The 18,333-nt window shown below is 37.0% G+C and overlaps 1 long non-coding RNA gene across 1 annotated transcript in view; it reads left to right on the forward strand.

The window, feature by feature from the left end:
• Positions 1 to 18,333, forward strand: part of LOC145429203 (uncharacterized) — a 26,626-nt gene continuing 8,293 nt past the window's right edge. Inside the window, exons 1-2 of the long non-coding RNA XR_013909423.1 lie at positions 1 to 218; positions 297 to 468. This is a non-coding gene — a long non-coding RNA (uncharacterized LOC145429203). The remainder of the gene's footprint in view (positions 219 to 296; positions 469 to 18,333) is intronic.

Below are 18,333 nucleotides of genomic sequence, written 5' to 3' on the forward strand. Positions count from 1 at the left end.
TACTTTACGAGAACGGATGACAACAGGGCAACTTGCAATACTTGCAAAGTAGTTACTTCGTTTAAGGGAGGAAACACTACGAATATGCAAAAGCATTTGCTCACAAAACACGCGATGAACTTAAATGAATGTCGTGTTTTTAATTCTGCTCCGGACTCGTGAATCTCAACCCAGCAGCAGCGGTAACGTTTGCACGTCCTCTCCCGTTAATGCGGCAGGTAAATAATCAACTAACAGTGCATATTATGTTAGCGCGATCTGCCTTATTACAAAACCTGCCATTACTGTGCATTTAGGTGACCGTGATGAGAGAGACAGACAGAGTCTGGCTCAGATGCTGCCAGTTCTCGCTGCAGTCTACATTCGTCTATCCTTTCAGGCCAGGATAGACGAATGTCACCGAGCAGTGACTGAGTTTGTGGTCAAAGGCTTGAACCCATTTGCCACAGCAGTTGCCCCCGATTTTCGGTAAGTGAATGTGTTTAATTGTAGGCAGGGACATTACTGGATATTCTTGTGTAATTGCCACAGAACAATTTATGTTATACTTTGTTATTGCTACAGACGAATATTTATTTTATTATTTTACATTTACAATTTTTTTGTAAATGTAACCCCATTGAAGAGCCGTAGGCTGGATCTCTTAAGATCTCACTGTTGGGTTTGTAAGGCCATGTTACTCCTAAATGTCTACCTTGTTCAAAGAGAAGATATAAAACAAGTTCTAAGCTAATCGACCTTAGTGTTCTCCTTTTTAAAAAAAAAAAAAAAAAAGAATCGATAAGAGAATCTATAAAGAATCGAATCGTTAAACAGAATCAAAAATGGAATCGGAATCGTGAAAATCTTATCAATACCCATCCCTACAGCTGAGACGTATTGAATGTTTGCATTCGGACTACAAACACTCCAACAGCAATATCTCTGCTGGAGTGAAACCTGCATGAACAGGTCTATCATATAAACAGACAGTGACACCGTTTTCAGAAAACAAATCTATATATGTTTTTATATTTATACATAAAAGAAGTGCATAGTAGCAGTTCAAAGGGAGATATGCACAAAATATCATATATTTTTGTTATTAAATATATAAGGAGTTAATATGTGCTGCATAACTTGCAGAAAATGTAAATATTTTTTCTTACTGAAACGTTTTTCCCGTGATAATTAAATAGTGAGTAGTTTTCTCTCCTTATATTCAGGCCTGTCATGGTCCTGGGTCGTGCGACCCAGTGTTTTGAGTTTTAGTCTATTTTGATGTTTATTGTTTGTTTAGGTTCATTAAGTTATTCTAGCTCATTTGTTATTATATTACCCTTGTGTTAAGTCTCCCTTGCCCTTCATGTGTTTATGTCTGTGTGTCTTATGTTGTCAAGTTCATGTTGTCGTTTCTGTCATCTTCCCCTGTACTCGGTCTCCCTGGTTCGTGCACCTACCCGTTATGTGTCATGTCTGTGTGGCTCTTGTTGTCTAGTTCGTTTCATGTCTATGTCTCTGTGTTTCCTGTTTTATTTTGAAAGAGTCTGTTCTTTGTTCACTGCATGTTATTTACTCTTTCCTGTGCATCATTATGTATATCCAAATCAGCCGTTTCCTCATGTGTCTCCACTTCCCCAGATCGCCTCATGTGTGTATTTAAGTCCTCAGTTTTCTGAATGTCATTGTCAGGTCGTCTGTTATAGAGTTGGATGTCTCGAGACCACTTTTAAGTGGTCTTGGTCTCGACAGACTTTTGTCTTGTCTTGGTCTCGGTCTTGGTCTCGCTGTTTCGGTCTTGCGTTCTCAAATCGACATAGTGTTCGGGAGATTTGGAGTCAACCATCAGCGGAGCAGGGGGGTGGCTTACTGGGCTTAAGCCCGGGTCATTTTTTCAGAAGCATGGGGTCTTTTGGAGTGTAATTTGTTAGTTAGATGCCTGACTGACAACTGTATAAAACAAAAACAACACACGAAGCACAGAGCGCACCGTCGTAAATTCCCCCTAATTTTGGTATGATCCGAGCTCAGGCACTAGGCGACTGAGCACAGCACCCATGTGAGCGAGGGGGGAGAAGCTGCTGCCTGCGAGTTTGCTGCAGACAGAGGAGAGCTTAAGTTTGACCAGGTACCAAAGCAAATCATTCGTACTGAACTAATAATGTAAATATGTAAATGGTTGTTTGCCAAAACTCATCAGAACATGTATCTCGTACCTAGTGTTTCTTTTTAGATACCATTTGTTACTTTTCAAATTCATATTTATTAAGTTGTGCAGGCTTGTTTGCACAACAAGGCTAAATAATTATATAAACTTTTCTCAATCTAAATATTGTACTTTGGTAGAATTAAATAAGTGTAGTGCAGGTCTATGATGATTTTTTTAGTGCTACTATCATCTAGTTCTGATTCTGGTTCTCTCTTGGTTACTGTTGTAGTCCTGTTTTAATTCCGGATCAGTTCTGGGTCTGGTTGAATTGGGGTTCAGTCCCTGTGTCTTGATACAGGCCCGACTTTGTTCTGCCTTGCTGCTTAATTAAAAAACTACATATATATATATATATAAATAAAAATATAAATATAAAATTAGGGGTGCAACGATATTCGTATCGATATTGAACCGTTCGATACAGTGCTTTCGGTTCGGTACGCATATGTATCGAACAATACAACATTTGTAATTTATTTTATCAATTTTCCTTCTGACGATGCTGTCTGTGTTGAGCGCTCAGTGAATCTGTGTTCGACTACTCCGCCTAGGCTGCACTGTCGAGCGCAGATCCACTGAGCGCTCAACACAGACAGCATAGTCAGAAGGAAGAGCGCAGGGCAAGCTAGCGAGACAGAAGTTAAGCTCTACTTGCAACAGGCAAATTGAACCTCATTCAGATCTGGCGTTTGGAATTATTTTGGTTTTCATGTGACGTATGACCCTGAAGGTAAGCGAGTCATGGACTAAAGTAAAACAGTATGTTGGATGTGCCATGCAATGCTCAATTACATTGGTGTGAACTAGTGTGTTAGCGCAGTTAGCTCGTTAACGTGTTGGCCGTCTAGCCCCATGCACGGAGCGATCGGCGGTAGCTCGTTAACGGAGATTTGCCGTGTTGTGGCGTTAAGGTCATTTCAACGAGATTAACCTGAAAGCACTAGTGGGAACACAACGAATATGACTGCACATTTACGCCGACATCATCCTAGTGCAAAGACAAGTGGAAGCAGACAAAAAAAAGCAAGCATGCTACTAACTTTAGCCGAGTCATTTAGACAGCTGTTAGCACATGATTCTCCTTATGCTGCTGAGAATATAGCCCAGAAGAAGCGGATAGTATAGCTTTTATTTTGGAAAGAGCCATTTCTCTGCAATAAACTCTCTTTTCCAAAGATGCATGATTCCTCAATCAGATACAGGGCTTGCAATATCGCTAGCCCGACGTCCTGGGGCTAGCGATTTTTTTCAGACGGGCTACCAAAATCTATCTCTTCCCTGCCCGTCGGGCTATTGTAGGAAAAATATATGTCAATGCTTTTGCATTCTTTCAGAAATGTAGCTGGGTAATTATGTCATTGGCATCGGTGAGCCACTGTCAATATGTGACATATTGAAGTCGCGTTTGAATTTGCGCTTGTTTTTTTGCTTTCACTTTGCAATCGTGCGAACTGTGTATAGAGAGCGACAGCACTGATCTGTGAGTGATGATAATTTGTGCACCAATTCCTCTGACATCGTCTTATTAATCGTTAGCTTACTATGCAAACATGACAAGTGAAATCTCCGCAGCTTAAACATGTGAGAGGTTGATCGCGCAGAGAATCGCTGAGCTTATGTGAGTGAGCGTGTAAAAGCATTTCAGTTCTGCTGAGCCAAATAAGACAGGTCAGGGTGAAGAAGTGACAGCCAAAGAAAAGCTTACCACAAAACGGAGAAGTTATGACAAATCAGACTATAAGGCAAAAAGAAAGTGCAGCTTTATGGTTTCATGGACAAAAGAATTTCTGTGGCTGCGATATGATGAGCTAAATAACCAGGGCTGCACATAAGTGGTCCGCAGGTGCGCATTCGCTGTCAAAATAAAAAACACGCACAAGGGTTAGGGTTAAATTTAAAAACTGTACTTTTGAGTTAAAATATATATTTATAATTTTAATAAATGACAAATTAAAAATGCATGAACATTTTTTTGTATCGAAAAAATATCGAACCGTGACACCAAAGTATCGAACTGAACCGAACCGTGAATTTTGTGTATCGTTGCACCCCTAATATGTGTGTGTGTGTGTGTGTGTGTGTGTATATATATATATATATATATATATATATATATATATATATATATATAGATAGATAGATAGATAGATAGATAGATAGATAGATAGATAGATAGATAGATCTATCTATCTATCTATATCTATATAGATATAGATAGATAGATCTATCTATCTATCTATCTATATAGATATAGATAGATAGATCTATCTATCTATCTATCTATCTATCTATCTATATAGATATAGATAGATAGATAGATAGATAGATCTATCTATCTATATCTATATAGAGATAGATAGATCTATCTATCTATATCTATATAGATATAGATAGATAGATAGATAGATAGATCTATCTATCTATATCTATATAGATATAGATAGATAGATAGATAGATAGATCTATCTATATATATCTATATAGATATAGATAGATAGATAGATCTATCTATATATATCTATATAGATATAGATAGATAGATAGATCTATCTATCTATATCTATATAGATATAGATAGATAGATAGATCTATCTATCTATATCTATATAGATATAGATAGATAGATAGATCTATCTATCTATATCTATATAGATATAGATAGATAGATAGATCTATCTATATATATATATATGAAGTCATTCTTTTTTGAACAAAACTCAAAACAGACCATAATAATCTTTCAGTCATTTCTACCCTCACTTAATTTCCTTTCGCTGCTCAGCTCTCACAAAGTGGCTCAGTTATGCTCCAATCACTCTATATTGTGGCCAATCACATGCGAGGATATAGGATAATATCATTATGTGAAAAACAGAGAGGGTGAGAGACGCAACAGTCAAGTGGAGCATCCGTCTGTACTCTCAGTAAGTGAGTGAGACAGTAGACAGCGGTGAGGAGGGCTGTGCGAAAGCAAAAACACATAAATATGCCTGACACCTGTAAACGAAGCAGCATCTGGCTGCAGTTTAAAGCCTTTTTTTGTCTCGGTCTTGGTCTCGTCTCGACTCGGTCTCGGTCTCGTCTCAACTTGGTCTTGGTCTTGTCTTGGTCTCGATACCCTCTGGTCTTGGTCTTGTCTTGGTCTCGATACCCTCTGGTCTCGGTCTTGTCTTGGTCTCGATACCCTCTGGTCTCGGTCTTGTCTTGGTCTCGGATTAGGCGGTCTTGACTACAAGTCTAGTCTGTTATCCCCACCATTGTCTTAGTCATTGTTATACTCACAGTCATAGAGCTTCATAGCGTTTGTTTAGTGTTTTTTAGTTTGCTTAGGGTTACATGTTTAACTCCTGCCATCATCCAAGTAAAGGATTGCTTTTGTTTAAACCTGCAACTCTTTGTCCACAACTGCTTTTGGGTCCTGTTTCAAAAAACACACCGGTGCAACTCGTCGTGACACAGGCCTATAAACAAAAGATTTTCTCCTGCTCAAACATTAGATTGCAACCAGACTTTTATTTAAACACACACTGTTATTGGAAGATATGCATAATGTGTTAATTAGTGCAGTTAATATTTGGTGATACATAAACTTACTAAACTGAGAAAGTGGTTTGTTGCATGCCTTTGATATTGGCCCGCCACCTTCCTTTCTTCTTCTGTCAGCGTTCTAAATCTGAGTCTGTGGATGTGACCCCTTCCAGAGGTGCAGCCACCGGGTCTTTGACTAGCACGCTTATTGTTCAACACTTGCCTTGTGCTTGCATACTCCCTTGCTTGCAACCTGCAACATTTGCTCTATGCCTGACATCTCTGTGTACTGCTTTTTGGAAGTAAAACATAAAAATGTTGAGAGGGTAAGATGAAGCCAAGGATGTAAGCACAAGTTGCATTTTAGGACTTTTTATCCATCCAATATTGAAATCTAAAATGGACCGTGAGCCAACAGTAAATCTATGCCGAAATGTTTGCTAGGATATCACTCCCATTATTATTAAACTACTTAGTGACCCCTTGTGCCCTATGGATGAGGGCAATACATTTTGTATTGATCGGCAGCAATGTAAACAAGGGTATCTAACTATCCAGAGCCAGTGGAACCTCTTAGTGCATTCAGACCTGTACTCTTCTTCTAGTGTACACTACAAATGCACATGGCCAGTTGCCAAAAGTAGGAGATGACTCATTTGACCATATCTCTTTATTTCTCTTTAGACTAGTTTCTATGGTTTCACACCAGTAAGCTCTCAAATGTGCATTTATCTTTGTAGTGGGGAGTGAATGCACTGCAGGTCTACACTAATATTGTTTTTTATAACTGTTAATGGATTGTTCTTGCTGACTCCAAAAAGCTCAATTTAAGAGAGGAAGAGTTACTCTTTCTGTTTGAGTCATATATTGAATTACTATACATGTGATATACATTCTTTGACTGTATTTGTTGATGCATTTTTCATAATTCTAAATGGAATTTTAACTTTAGTCACTGTTCCTAGTATAACATGAGCCAGAGCATGACACATAACACAAGTTAATCTCAATCCTGACACAACAATGAATGCTTGGAATCCATCTATTCAGATTTTCCTTGATTTTCTATATACCTTGGACAACTGAAATATGAGTATTCCTGTGTTCGGCATCGAAATAAAAAGAATTTTACCAAAACGTTTTGCTGTTCATTCAAGTGAGATCCATAGTGTATTTGTGTGCTTTGGTCTTTGCCTGTGGATGGCATGCATTTGAACACCTGCACAAAATGCTAATGTTAATGCAGTTTCCATTCGAATCTCAGGTATATGAGAAAGCATGAATAATTAATATATACCCATCCACCCGAGTATAACACCTGCACCTGAGACGGCAAAGATTTAAAGTTCATTACTGTAACTATGCAATAAGAAGGACTTAGTGTTGTTAATCACAGTAGTGTAGGAGTGGGAGCTTCTCACCATGTGTATGTGCAGAGAAAAATGAGGGTCCTCATCATGTGTAAACACTAATTAAGCAGTGTTACTGCAGTAAACAATCTTTTAGGGGTCTTCAGTGTCCACAGGACTCTTCCGCACTTCCGTACAGTGAGACTGACTGGACTTTAATTATTAGTATTTTCTTTTAGCTTTATTTGTATGCCACTTTTTTAAAACACACAGTTACAAAGCGCTTCACAGCTGAATAAAACCAAACCAAAAATCAGTGGTTTATTATCATTTATTCTGATTATTTGTTGTACATGCTTTGTCTGTGTTTGTGTAGCCCTTTAGAAAGATGTAAGTGTGAAAATTAAGATTTCTGTAAGTGTACAGCTCCAAGGTTAGCAGCGACTAATAAAGAGAACAAAAATCTGTAGAGAAATAAAAAACACCAATGAGCCAAACCAACATGAATTAATTAAGAGATAAACAGAGCGTGCAGGCGAGTTTTATTACCCAAAGCTCCTGTGGGATAGAAGCCATCCCTCTTCCTCCTCTTCATTCCATCATCCCCTCTCTGTTTCACTTGATTACTTCTGCTACTCTCTCCCTTAATGTCTATTTTTTCTCGCCTCGGTTTCTCAGTACCCAGTGTCCAAAGGGAACTGAGCGCACTGAGGAGAAAAGAGGAAGCCTGCAGCTCTTTCTGTTTGCACCCCCTCATCGAGAGGCAGATGAAAAGTTCAGCTGGACTATGTGTTCACACCTGTATCCTCCTCTTCATCATCTCTATTGTGCCTCTCGTTCCTTCACTGTGCTAGCCAACCTCACTTGAATGTTTTAGTTCTACTTTATCTATAGATTAGTGATCATATATTCTAATCTATTCTTTTTCTTTCCTCTGATCTCACTCCACCTCCTCTCTGCATGAAAGGTGAAATCATGCTCATTACAAACAGAAAGCAGGGTTTTGATTAAAGGGCAGCTTTAATTTTAGATCTTGTGTAATTAGGACCTCTGCATTGGTATGCTCTTGTGTGCAATATTGCGTGTTTGAATACGTTGGCGTATTAAAACAAGACCACAGTGGAGGCTTGAATATCTGCTGGAATTTTGTGTCACACCTCTGATCCTGGGTCTTTGTCTTAATTTCTCTCTCGCCCAGTGTGACCCATGAACGCATCCGCCGACGCACTCACTCCTCATCTCTTTTGTTTGTTCTTCTGTTGAAAAATATCTTTCAGAGAAAATGGAAAATTTAGCAGCAGGCTTTGACAACAGTCTTACACGCTTTGAATGTTTATCTGCTGCATTGTCACTGAATACAAATAAAGAGCTGGGGTTGTAAATTTGTAAACTTTAGAGGTACACAACCTGCTGTTAGTCATCTTCAGCAGAGATAGCTAATACTCAGATTATTTAAATAACACCTTCATTTCTTTAATTACACTAATGCATTATGTGTGCAGTATGTTCTGTTATCTAAATTTTGAACTGTTTGTAATACTGATTCACTGATTTTTATCTGTTGTCTATGACACTGACCTTTTTAGTGATGCTAATTGGACCATTTCACCACACCACTTGTTACTTTTCATTTGAAATATATCACATTATTACCACATTATATTATTTTAATAAATAACAAAACTAGCCAAATATTAGATTACAAAACTAAATTAAAATTAGTCTGATGATTGATATCATCGATGATGCTAATATCTGCTGTTTTGTTTAGTATATCCAGACAGCTCGCTTGCCTAAACCACACAAAGCTCCCAGCAGTGAAAATGTGTCTCAAGGGTACGATTTCCTGCTGTCCTACATATGAGAAAGAACCACTGTGAAATAGCCACATAAATCTTAATAAAACATTTTTGTTTCATTAACTTATTCTCTTTTTCCAAGTTTTATTTCATACTGATGCTAAACCCACTTTTGAGTGTGGGTGTTTGGAGGATGCTGTCTAAAGTCTAAAATTGCAACCTAATTGCATGCAATCAAAATTATATTTTATCAAAACTACATCTAAAGTTAGCAAGGCATTAGACTAAAAGAAGAAACTATTAAAAAACTAGCTAAACAAAAACCAGAATATGAAAAATAAAGCTCAGCCAGTGAGCTAAATCTGAATGAACCAGTTTCTGGAAGAAATCTTTCTTTAAAATGGATAATTAACAGTGTCAGCCATTCCCTGGAAAGGTTTTCTGGCAGTAATCCCTAAATAAAAATGATAGCTAAAAGGAAAATAAGGATAAAATGGAAAACATGCAATAAGTTAAAAAAAAAAACAGAAATTGGTGGTATTAATAGACAAGTAATAGAAAGTAGAGTCATGTTCAGTTCATCATCAGTCCATGCTGAAATACTGGATGCAACAGTACTAACAAGAATCAGTACTACCCAACAGTACCTTATATTGTATATTAGTACTTTATTGTTTCTTTATCTATGGTCTTTTTTCCCTCTTTATTGACAGATTGGCAGTAAAGAAAAAAAAAAGGAAACAGGGGAGAGTGTAGGGGAGAAATTAGTTAGACTTGAACCTGAGGTATTTACATACCTGCTCAACCATCGAGATAAACTACCACCCATACTGTATATTACTTATTGTAATATAAACTTATATTATACATATTATTACATTATATTCCAGAATAATTTCACCTTAGCCTGATAGTGAGAATAATCCTTTATGTTGTTTCGTTTATGATTTAGCTATTTCATACTGGCTGGTAAAATATCCAATGAATTGTCTGCACTCAGAATCTACAATGTCTGCTGGAAGCAGTTCATTAATTTTTGTCACGTAAATCAAAGAAAGAGTGCACAGCCAAGCTACAGCAGAGGTTCTTACTCCTTGTAGGATTATGTTATAGCACTTCTCACACATGGAAACAGATGTCGAGCACAGCAGCAAACCTTTATTCGAATAACTTAAAAATGGAGATGAAGGCAGCAGTTCATTGATGAGTGGTTATTGAAATGTTGGTTAGACGGTGACTTGTATCTTTTTGATTTTGTTATTGTACAACTGTTTGTATATCTTCACAGTAAAGTGCACAGTGTGACAAAACATTTTTTTCTAAGAGCACATGATCCCATGAGCATACTCAACACTTAGATTTCATTTTCATCTTGTGGCCAAAACATCTTGACTTAGGCAGCAGCTTTAAATTTGTTAATTAGCTCTGTCCACTGTCGTTTGTTTCTGTTTGTCTCTGTTTGTAAACCATTTTCATACATGAGCCCCAGACAGTCGCTGGAAAATAATAAGTTCATTTTCCAATTAGAATTAATTGCACATTTGCATTCAGAGCTGCAGGGTATCTGTGAACACAACTTTAGAGGCTGGACTTGACATAGACTTGACTTTTTGGGGCAAAACAATTTCCATGGCTCAGTCACATTTGTTCTTTCAATTTTCCTTTTGAATTTGTATCCTCATCAAACCTAAATGCTGATATTATTCAGCTAAATCCATGAAATGTAAAGCTCCCAAGTAGTCCTGATAAAAATCTGATTTAATGTCAACAGCGTTCTTTCAGCAGTATCTGTAATTGTGGCCACATAACAACTGAAAATCAAAGTGACTGTATCTTTGATAAGCAGAAGTTAAATAGAGAGATGTTGAAAGTATCTGATAATGAAGACGACAGATGATTTACTTGCTTTTATGCTTTTACTTATGTTTATTCAGGAAGGACATGAGAAACTTGACATTTGGAAAAACACATTTATTCAATTTCAGAACGCATACATGGTCAAGGTCAAGGTCAAATTTATTTATATAGCACATTTCAAACAGCCGATGCTGCACAAAGTGCTTAACAATATAAAAATGGTATTAAAAAGCAACAATGTAATATAATAATAACAATAAAAAACAATAATAGGACAATAAAAGAATTAAAACAATAACTAAACTAGTTCAAATTAGACCAAAATGCTTGGGTCATAGTGTGTTAAAAGCCAGGGCATAGAAATGTGTCTTTAGTAATGATTTAAATTGCTCAAGTGTTTGTGCAGATCCCAGACTATTCCAAAGTCTGGGACCTGCCACAGAGAAGGAAATATCACCACGGCATTTGAGATTAGTCCGTGGGATGGACAGCATTAGTTTTGAGCTAGACCTCGTGTTTTTTACTGGAGCATAGGCAGAGAGGAGCTCAGACAGGTAAGGAGGGGCTCGGGCATTAAGTGACTTAAAAACAAAAAGTAAAAGTTTAAATTGGATCCTGTAGGAGACAGGAAGCGAGTGTAAAGAAGCTAAAACTGGGGTTATATACTCTCTCCGTTTGGTACCAGTGACCTTATACAGCTCATGCTGCTGTAGCGGCCCCTCCCAAACACACATATACACTTAGGAGCATGACCAAATTTTTCATGTGTTAAAGAAACATAATGTATCACACATTATGTTACTGAAACATATAATATTCATGCCAGTCAAGTCAGTCATGATGCATTTGAGGTGGCTGGGATTAGCTGTGTAAAATGATTCCCTTGGTATTCACAGCATGCCATCTTCATATTTTCAGTGTTTTGTCCTCTCTGTCTATTCTTTTGTCTGTCTGACTGTTCATAATAAAAGCTGTGTCTACAGAAATCATTAAAACACAAATATGAGAGGAGGAGAAGGTTGAGGAAGAAACACTATGCATTTGTTTTTTGCTCTTTCGTGTACTTTTTCACTTTCAGTGAAACACCTGAAAGAGAAGAGAATGAATACACATCAAACAAGTACACAGAGACTGCAGACGAATTTGGCATTTCAACAGCAGACATTGAGCGATCTAAAGCAGATTACAAATGTACGTTTTGTTTTTTTTTATTAAAGCAACAGACCGCTATGAAGATATTTTTTTAGTTTGTTTTTGTTGTTGTTGTTTGTTTGTTTTTAGTTTGGTGTTTCTATTAGCCATCAGGTTTAATGCTGCAGGCTATCGAAAACCCACTGAATAATTTATGTGCTTGTGCATAAATAAGAGAAACATGCCATTTTGAAATCTGAGCTTTGGAAAAGTGAATTACGTGAGCACAGATCTGGCTGCACACTCGCTCATGGGCACAACACATTTTTCTCAGTGATATACCCTGAGTAAAATTCATTTGTTTCTTCTCTTTAAGACAAAAGAGACGGGGGGAAAAAACCAGTAAACAAGAGAAAGTGTTTGTATTCTGTATAGACATAAACTTTCCCTTAAAACATTCTTCATCATACAATTAATTCCATCTATTTGCTTTTGGGTTGTTTAGTTGGATGTTAATTTTGTAGGTTTTGACTTCCTAATGGCTGCAATTATGATAATATACCAATGTGCTTCACATGTGCCTGGAGGCCCCCACCTCAATAGCATCTTATTCACTACTTTCAGCAGCTGTACACTATGTAACTCTACAAACATAAAACATTACATCTCAATACACAATCAAAGCCCACCCAAGCTTAATCCTCCAACCACTATGGCCTACCACTTGGCCACTCTTTGAAAAAAGAAAACAAAGTCTCTTTTAACAAGGAGACACCTCTGGCAGAACTAGGCTCAGGGAGTCAAACCATTTGTCAATCATCTGCCACAAGTGGTTGGAGGGTGAGGGAAAAGATAATAAGGTGAAGCGAAAAGAAAAAGCACAGAAGGTTAATGGCATGAAATAGGGGCATATAAATGAATAAAGAGTGAAAAAAAGGATTTAGAGATGAGCTGTCCAGTGCATCATAGGATCTCCCCCAGCAGTCTGATGATATAGCACCAATAAATAAGCCATGGTTCAAGGACAAATGAGCCAGCCCTACTGCATGAAGTACAAAACATGGTGGGAGAATCAAGTCAGGACACAGATTGTTGTGCTTAAGTCTTGAGCGTCCCCTCTTCATTTAAGTTATTGAAATACTGAAACATGGATATGTAGTATTTATGCAAAAGTTTTTTACAATTTTAATGAGCACATTTATGCTGAAGCACAAACTGACCTCTGATAAGCAATCTGTATTCAAGTAGTTTTCAGGAATAGGTCTCCAGGCTTCTCTAAGTACGTTACCAGACTCTTCTTTCGATGTTGAATGCCTTTTGTTTCATTCTCTGTCAATATGATCCCACACTTTTGAATAACATTGATATCCAGTCTCCGGGAGACCAATTCATGACTGATAGTGTTTCCTTGTGTTTTTTTAATCTGGGTAGACTTTTACTGCATCGGAAGTTTGTTTGGAAGCATTGTATTGTTGAAAAAAGAATCTGTTCCCACTCAAGACGCCATCCAGATTCTGATATATGGTGGACTTATTGTGCACTCCTTTTGTTTTGAAAATGTTTCTAAAAACATTGGTTTAATAACAGAGAAAGACCTTTAGCTCTTTGGATGTAAAATATAAAGGATTGACATCAATCCTACATTTGTCTTCTGCTCCTCTTTTGGCTTCAGAGCTGTAGTTCATGTGTGAATGTGAAAAGTGGCTTGAGTCTGATTGAAAAAAAAAAATACTACAGTCAGAAAAGTGTCTAATCGATTTATGTTAAAAACCTATAAATAACTGTGTAAACTGTGTATAACCCCCTAGGTGGATCTTTCATGTGCTGCACTTGTCCACTAATCCAATCAAATGGAGAATTTAAAATGACTATTTTGACTGAACTGACTGAATTTAAAAATGTGAAGGAATCACACCAGCTACCCCGCCTTAAAAAAAAAACAACACAACAAAAGCAATTATTTATAACAAATACCAATTACAAGAACATATGGAAGTTATTTTAACAGTTAAAAAAGCCTTCTGGAGTAGAACAGGAAAAAAGGCAGTCTCATCAGGTGAAAATTTTACGTCAAGCTGTTTGAATTACTACCTGTCTTTTTCTTTGTTGTTATGGTTATTGCGAGTAACAGAGGATGAATTTGGTAGGGAACCAGTTAACATCTTGATGCATGTGTGTGCTAACGAGCAGCTTTGTCACTTTTGTCACATGATTGACAGTTTCATAGATCTCCTCTCTTCCTTTTTTTCCTTGGTTTGTATAGTGCCACACAATATCACCATTTAAAGTGAGCTATATTTGAAACACACGTTGGGCTTTAAACACACTCAAGGATACTTTTTATTTACATAATGATGGTTTATGAAAAGTCAAGTACTGTAAGACATAAGACTTGGACTGAACCCATAATCCACTAATGAAAAAATAAGAGTTTCCAGCGTGTCGTTTTCTCATCTGTTAGGACTTGAAATTTAAAAATTGAGAGCAAATACATCAGAAATCAGATAATTGTATTTTAAACAGATCCACTGTAGCCAAAACATATGACTTGATTATTTAGATGACTAGTACAAAATGACCAGATAATGCAGTATTGGTTTCTGATATTTTAAGATAAAATAGACTGAAGAGTTTGTTTCTGACTCATACATTGACCTCAATGCTGAAGAAACAAATAGCATTGATGTAAAATACTTGCTCTGAAGGAGTCATTGATTTTTCCATCATTGCCTACAAAACCTGGGAATATTAAAACAGTAATCTCTGTGATAGTCCATGTGTATTGCATATCATCATATTACCTAATGTGGTCTATGAGTCAGAATCCAAGCCAAAAGAGAAGAAAAAAAGGGGAAAAAAAATCATTAGCTGACAAATATTATGAAGATATTGTTCATGCCATGCACTTTTTATTTCCTTTTTTAAAGGGTCTTATTATTCCAATTTTCAGTTGAACCCTTGAAATAGAATAAATAAGTCAAATTGAAAAAATCCGTATTTATCTTGGTAGAGCACCAAATGGTTTCCAGCTAGAAGGGAATGTTGAACAGGCACTATGCAAGGATCTAGAGATTTCAGACCTACCATTTATTAGCTCAAACATCAAAAGACATGAATGCTTTAAAAGTATCAACATCAGCTTTTCTCTAACAGCATGGTGGGAGTTTCTAAAAATAACGGAGTCTTCATTAATCTCATGCAAATGTACACCTATCTGGAATAACCCTGACATATTACAAAACAATAATATGATTAATTTCCCAGAATGGAGTTGTAAAGGAATTAAATACTTAGAACATATATTAAAGGGAACAGAATTTATTCCATTTGACAGACTAGTTGCACAATATGGGATCAACAAGAAAAGATTTTTAGAATATCAACAAATTAAATCCATAGTAAAAAAGAAATTTAACCTCAGTCAAGTTGAATTACAAACACCACTAAGTGCGGCACATTTTCTTACTCTTAAATCCCCCAAATTATTATCTAAAATATACAGAACACTTTCTAAATTAGATGAATCAATATTCCTTCCTATTGCAAAGTGGGAAGCAGATTTATTAGTCAGTTTAGACCAAAACTTCTGGTCTCAGATTTGCTTAAAAACCTTTAAATTGATTAAAAATCCCAGTCTGCAATTAATACAATACAAAATACTACATAGAGTGCACTATACAGGTCATCGGATGTTCAAGATGGGCTTTACATCTTCCAACAACTGCTCACACTGTCAAGGCAATACACCAGACAATTACATTCACGCTCTTTGGTTCTGTCCACCAGTGCAGAAGTTTTGGCGCGAGATATGTGAAGACTTATCAAAGTGTCTGAAATGTAACATTCCAACTTCCTCCTTAGTGTGTTTGTTGGGCAGCTTAGATAATGTCACTTCAGAAAAGAATATAGCCCATATGGTTTTCACTGCCCTATGCATAGCCAAGAAAACAGTCCTCATGAACTGGAAAAATAAAAACAATCTTAATTCTAACCAATATAGAAATTATCTATTAGATTACATTAGTCTTGATACAGCCTCTGCCACCACATCAGATCAATTGCTCTGGGCTCCTTTGATCAGCTCCATCGCCTAGTGGGGGTGGGGGTTCATGGTTTGGTCCCGCCTTCACTGTTGTGATTGGTGTGGGGGTAGGGACAGGCTTAGGGCGTCGGGGGGTTCCCCGGAGGAGAGAGAGAAGAAAATTTAGAAAAAAAAAAAATAGAAGGGAATGTTTCCACATAAAACTAAAACGTAATGTTTTGACTGTAACATCCTGAGAATGTTGCTGAGATGTTTTGTTATAGTTTATGTAATAAAATGTTATTTTATGAAATATTCCGACAATGTATATTCCAAAGCAATATGCCTTTTTAATTTAGGATTTAGGTCATATTGTTACATTTCACATATTTTGTCAAATTTCACATATTTTCATTGGTTAGCACTGTTAGCAAGAAGTTTCTGGGTAAGAATCTACTCGCCAGCTGGGGCAATTTCTCTGTTTGTGGGATCTCTCTATTTAATCCATAATTCGGAAGTTTACCATAGAAGTTAATCTAAGTGTGAATGATTGCCTGCCTCAGTATTAGCTGTCTCTCACCAAAGTCAGTCAGGCTTTATTAGTTTCAAAAAAATAACTCTAATTTGTTTTCTAAAATGTTAGGTCATAAAAGTCCAACTGAAGTAGTCAATGGTAGTGACTCAAAATGGCTTTAGAACAAACATTTTCTACCTGTATTAGCTCCTTTTCTTTTAAGAGTCTTCTCATTGACTGCCACTCCCAAACAGAAGGCTGGAAGAGCAGATAGATGAAGCTAATGTACTCATAGCCAGAGCTGTCCCTGAGATCACCATATTAAAGGTAGCTGCTCTCCCTGTTATCGTATGGCTCCAACTGAGAGTTCAGACCAATCCAAAACCTAAACGTTAGCCTCATATAGATTACTTGCTGATATGATTACCCATTATTTGAAAATTTGTCCATGTTCAATACAGTACCAACATCCAATCACTGTAATAGGGTAACAGAAAAAAGCAAAAGCACACTGGGTCACCTTCAGAGTTTTTTCTATTTTCTTTTGTTTGTATTTTTGTGGATGTAATCTGAAGGAATACTACGAAATAGCTAGAGTAAGTGGTGAGAAACAAAAAGCCAAAACCAGTTACCATATTCTTATCTATTTTATCTTATTTAGATAAATAGCAGATTTTTTTTTTACCCAATCCAATTTATACCAAGAAATCAGGTGATCTTCTCTATTTTGTCTTAGTGTGTATGTATGCGCACATTTTGTGTGCGTATATATGTGTGAGTGTGTGTCCTTAGAGCTGAATGCCCTCTTCAGTTATCTATGTGTTTCCGACAGACTAGCTTTTATGACTCTCATTAACGAGAGGTAATATATCCACCAGCTCATGCATCAAAAAAGGAGTGGCTGGTCAAGTGTTCATTTCAGTGTACCATATTTAAACAATTAAATTCATGAGCCATTAGAAGGATTAAAAGGTCTGGGATTTAGTTTCAAATGTGGGATTTGACCAGTGCGCTATGGGAGAGAATGGCTGGTAGGCCAGATAAATGTGGAGGAGATGCTGTTGATGATGGCAACAGCTGCGAAGTGAACGGTGAGACTAAGAGAGAAAGACAATTGTGACCTGAGGTGATGTATGTGTGTTGGAATGCTTTCAATATACGAGGAGGCATTTACAGAGGCAGGATGATCTCTCCCTCTAAGTGTGTGTGTGTGTGTGTGTGTGTGTGTGTGTGTGTGTGTGTGTGTGTGTGTGAGAGAGAGAGAGAGAGAGAGAGAGAGAGTGTGAGCTTATGTGTTTAGTGTTAGTCTCTTAATGTGCTACTTCTCTCCTTAGGCAGCCAATGCTACAAAAATAATGGTATATTTAAAAAAGAAACAATGTAAGAAGAGATAAGACTCAGTTAACCAGAGGCTACATTTTTCACCATAATTTAATCAGCCCAAGAGTTTAGGATCTCATAATGGAGGAAAAAAAAAAAAAAAAAAAAGCTTTTAGCTGACCATTATAAGATATCTACCGCCCCTTTGTGGATGACTGTTAATACTACAGCCAGATACAGTGGGGCAAAAAAGTATTTAGTCAGCCACCGATTGTGCAAGTTCCCCCACCTAAAATGATGACAGAGGTCAGTAATTTGCACCAGAGGTACACTTCAACTGTGAGAGACAGAATGTGAAAAAAAAAAAATCCATGAATCCACATGGTAGGATTTGTAAAGAATTTATTCGTAAATCAGGGTGGAAAATAAGTATTTGGTCAATAACAAAAATACAACTCAATACTTTGTAACATAACCTTTGTTGGCAATAACAGAGGTCAAACGTTTACTATAGGTCTTTACCAGGTTTGCACACACAGTAGCTGGTATTTTGGCCCATTCCTCCATGCAGATCTTCTCGAGAGCAGTGATGTTTTGGGGCTGTCGCCGAGCAACACGGACTTTCA

Source organism: Astatotilapia calliptera, chromosome 6, assembly GCF_964374335.1.
Source record: "Astatotilapia calliptera chromosome 6, fAstCal68.1, whole genome shotgun sequence".
Lineage (NCBI taxonomy): Eukaryota > Metazoa > Chordata > Actinopteri > Cichliformes > Cichlidae > Astatotilapia > Astatotilapia calliptera.